The sequence below is a fragment of the Stylophora pistillata genome, chromosome 6 (assembly GCF_964205215.1).
Source record: "Stylophora pistillata chromosome 6, jaStyPist1.2, whole genome shotgun sequence".
NCBI lineage: Eukaryota > Metazoa > Cnidaria > Anthozoa > Scleractinia > Pocilloporidae > Stylophora > Stylophora pistillata.
Window position 1 is genome coordinate 12,184,575 of NC_142524.1, and position 5,000 is coordinate 12,189,574.

Genomic DNA, 5,000 nt, shown 5'->3' on the forward strand with positions numbered 1-5,000 from the left:
TAAGCTACAATTTCCAAAATTTCTGACATCCGTAGACGATTACAAATAAAGCAAGTTTAAATGGACACTGAAGCTTAGTACAGATTGTCCCTTGCATTACATCAGACAGCAAATTGCTATAAGTCGCTCTGCCTTAAAAATACCAAGAGATATGTTCAAAGTTGTTTTTTTTTTTGCTTTTTTCTCCATAAAGAAGGTCCACAGAACTTAAATCGCTCAATATTTAATATGGAACTTGTCCTAACCACTATCTTTGTTTTCATCCGACTGCAATCCGCTGACCAATGAATGCGGGAGGAAAATGTTCTCGATTTCTGGCGATGAATTATCGAAAAAGGCTGTCAAGGCGATGGTGGAAACTTAGCCGGTTTATGACGTCACTCCATAGCAACCAGCCTTTTCGAATATTTGAGCTTTTACGTGAGGCTCGTCGATGTATAGAGTCTACAAACTCAACCTAGCTAGTATTGTTCGTTCAGTTTGTTTATTGAAAAATCCAGGTAGGTGAGTTAATGCTAAAAGCAGTTGAAACAATAAAACTACGATGCCTTTCAATGAAGTGGGGCATAATCAATAAAACAGGGGCATCATAATATACACCGTTTTAGTGTGAAGTTTCCTCTTCAGAAAGAATAAGCAAATGCAAAATTATGAGACTTTTATTCATGCAAGAATAACCCTATTTATCCATTTTACTTATTTATATAGTTTCTTAGTAATTTCATACTCATTTATGTACGCATTTATTAATCATCTGTTTACTCAGTTATTTATCTTCAAACATAATGGCGTCGCTCCCTGCGAAAGTGTTTTCCATTTTAACACGCCTCAGTAGTCAGCTCACCGCACACATTTACAGTCAAACTAAGTGAAGCGTACCCCTCAAGATTGCATTAATGAATTGATCATTTAGATATTGAACCCGCCAGTCGTTTCAAGAATGCAATAATGAATTGATTATTTGATTGTTGAACCTGCTAGCCGTTTCACGAATGCAATAATGGATTGATTATTTGAATACTGAACCCGATAGCCGTATCCGTTTTGAAAAGGCGAGGATCATTGTTCAAATCAGAAGTCCATTTCTGATTAGACCAATAAGATTGTTCTATTCGACGAGGAATCCTGAAAATGAACAAACTACACTGTAAAAACACTGCGAAAACAGTCGATCGCAAATAATGACGAAATAAAAAAGTCTTGCGATGGCTTTTCCCGTAAACTATTTTCTTCGACCATGAATGTACACAAGAATTTATTTCTACAAGTTTGTCAAGATGTAAATAGGCGAAAAAAAGCTGTCGATAGCATTCCATTTACAATATTTAATTTACAAGTTCTACACAACATTCGAACTCACCTTTCCCGCCATGTCTGACGCCACGAAATGGTTCCATTTCACCATCACGTGTTTGCATAATCCAATCAGAAATGGACTTCTGATTTGAACAATGATCCGCGCCTTTTCAAAACAAATACGGCTATCGGGTTCAATATTCAAATAACCAAGCCATTATTGCATTCTTGAAACGGTTAGCGGGTTCCATGTTCAAACATTCAATTCGTTATTGCGCTCCTGAAACGATTAACGGGTTCAATATTCAAGTAATCAAATCATTAATGTAATCCTGAAGGGTACGTTTTACTTAGTTTGACTGTAAGATATTAATAAGGATTGATAGTGGTGGATAAGGCAGTATCTCTTTAATTTATACTACCACTCCACTTATAAGCATAAGGCTGCTGTGAAAAAAAACGCGCTATGCAGTTTTAATGCACCCTTTATCTGTGCTACTACCTCTCCACTTATCTATTCTGCCTATTTGTATAGTTCGTATTTTTATGTTTCATTTATGTACTGATACCATTATTTGTGAATTCATTTAGAGATTTATCGTTCAACGTGATTGACTCTCTCCCTGATAAAGTGTTTACCAACTTAACTCGTCTTGAGTACTTGTAAGTGACATAGGCGAGTGGAGACCAGCCATTAAAAACCATTTTGCCGTGCCTCTGTCTAGGAGTATATCACAGATGACGTGGAAATAAAGTAAGAACAAACAGTAGCACAGAAAGCAAAGCCGAGTGCGTCACTGATATTCTTACCACATTTTTACGTCTCCTGAGATGTAACCGAACAGACCAACCGCAATATGGAACCCACTGGTTCTATATAATAGAGAAGTGATTGGTAGGAACCAATTAAAACGCGTGTATAACTAGCTCCTGTCAAGCAATAGAAGGAACAGCAATAATTAAATCTGGGCGTTGCCGTGTGGAAGAAGGTGCGCACCATCGCAACTAATAAAAACCAGCGAGCGTAGCTTCGCTATTAATATTATAGATATTTATATTTTTTTCGCTACTGCAAGTAAATGACTCGAGAACAATAAGCATTATGTGCGTGGAGCAGGATTATTTTCACTACATGCAGTAAAGATATTATCATTTTGTACGTTTCGCATTCACAGATGACTAAATATCACTTGCTTTAAAAATCTGAATTGTTTGGTCCGGTACCTGAACCATCAAAGTTCCACCGTTCTTTAATCATTCCACCATATATTTACGATGCTGTTTTGTTTTAGATTATTAAGTCACAATGGCATAAAGCATGTTCCACATGGAGCCTTCTATCACATGACCAAACTACGGTTCTTGTAAGTAAATGATTAGAAGATATTTGGCTGCAAAATTAGTTCCTTTTGCCTTTTTGTCAAAAATAAAAGCCATTTTTGGTGAAGTTGCTTCTAGATTCAAAGGAAAATTATAGCACGCTGGAAATACGGCAAATTATGAAATATCACCCACATATTTACATCTGTAGTTGTTTACATTTCGAGAGGTTACCATTGGAGATGACTCATAGCTTTCGTCATTCCTTGGGTTCAAACAACGGCTGAATGGTCTCTGAAAGTGGCGACAAAGGTGTGATATCATCAACTCACTCCTAACAGAGCTTTGGTGAATAAAAGTAGAACCGTGTACTACCTCGTTACTCACAAAGAATGATAAAAGTGCAACTGTCTCTCCCTCCTTTAAGGTCGGCACACACGAGGGGACTAGTCCCTGCGACTAGTCCGTGCGACTAGTCCCGGCGACAAGTCTTTGAAGGGTTTACACGAGGGGACCGGTAGCAGGGACTAGTCCCTTAAGGCGTTCACACGAGGGCACTCAATTGCACAAGAACATAGGAAAATTAAGAGGCAAAAGATGTTTCTTAGTCTGGTGCCTTACACGAAAACAATGAAAATTTGGTAACTTTTCATTGTAGCACTATTAAACATCAACGCAAATGAACTGCACTTATTCAGTCGGATTATTCATGCTTTTACGTGTTCCGTTTTTGTTGTTGTTGTTTTTTTTATTTTTAAGAGACACAGAGTAAAATAGGGTAAAAATTCCATCAAAACGGCTCCAAGACATCTGTATATGTTTACAAAACTAGAAATAGTTTTTTATTCTTCAGTTGTAGAAATCTAGAATTCAGGGAAAATTCATAGAAACTACAATGTTTACAAATACCGGAAGTCACGCATCATACTGACCCGTGATTGGCTTATTTACCGTTTAGTCGCAGGGACTGGTCGCACAAACTGTTCACACGAAGGGACAAACATTTGCTTCATGCGACAAGTCCCTGCGACAGGTCGCACGAATTCAAACTGGTTTGAATTCGTGCGACCAGTCGCAGGGACCAAATTTTGGTCCCCGCGACCACAGAAATGTGTAGTTCACACGAAGGGACTTGTCGCATGAAACTAGTCGCTGGGACTAGTCGCAGGAACTAGTCCCCTCGTGTGTGCCGACCTTTATAGTTCAAGACGGAAAAGAGTTTTCATCAACAGTCTCATATCCGATCCATTGACAGAGACAATCTCGATTCCTTTGACCATAGTTCGTCATCCATTCACGATGACGATCTCTATTCCTCTGACGATTGTCCATCCACGAATGTGATCTTGATTTTGCTTACGATATTCTCTCTTTTTTTGGAGAAGGTGATATCTATTTTGTTAGTTGTAATCTTTTTGTTTATTAATAATGGCGTCTTTATTTCGGAGGTAAAAGTCTTTGTGCTATTTCTTGGTGTCTTTTTCTTTCTTGGAGAAATATTGTTAATAGTAGACTAAGTGACTGTCTCGTGCCCTCAAGTAACAATCATGCCAACGATCTTTGTTTTTTCCGTAATAATTTCGTTGACGCTCTCTCTGCTTAACCCATCTCTCTTCCTCCATGGCAAGCGGTTTTGTTCTCATGTCGTACACGTCTCTTGCTCGTGGTTTATAACGTAAAGGTAATGCAATTATTGAATGAAGGTCACTGAAAAACATTGTTTGATCCATTTGTCTGACACAATTCTTACCCTGATGAAGATCCCTGGCATGACCCCAAAACTTGTAAAGAGGAGAAGGACAATTGTGTGGTTGAGGAGGATTTTAAGGACGACTGTGACGAGGATTGCGAGAAGGAGGAGTATTGTGAGGAGGAGGAAGAGGAGGAGAGGGAAGAGGATGGTGAGAAGGGAGGATGGTGAGGAGGAGGAGGAGGATTCTGAGAGGAGAAAGATTGTCAGGAGTACTAAGAGGAGGAGCAGGAGGGGATAATAGTGCTACCAAGAGGAATTGATTGGTCGAGAAATATGCGCGACATTGTTTTTCTGGTTAATAAGTGTGACTTATGACCGCTTGATCTGTGTCCGAAATATGCTTTTCATCAGGACTACGTTATGGGAGAATGGCTCCACTAAATATTGTAAGAGTAAGCGTCGACGGAATATTAATGAACTTCATCCTAGCACAAGAACACATCTACGTACCGTACGGGTCATGGTGTGTATGCACTGCCGTGTGTACATGGAGATTTATACCATACATACATACAGATCGACACACATACTTTCTTGGAACTCCCTTCAACAGAGCTTTTCAGTCACAATAAACTAACTTAACTTATTTACAATAACAATTTAAACTAAAATTATTTCTTATAAAACATAT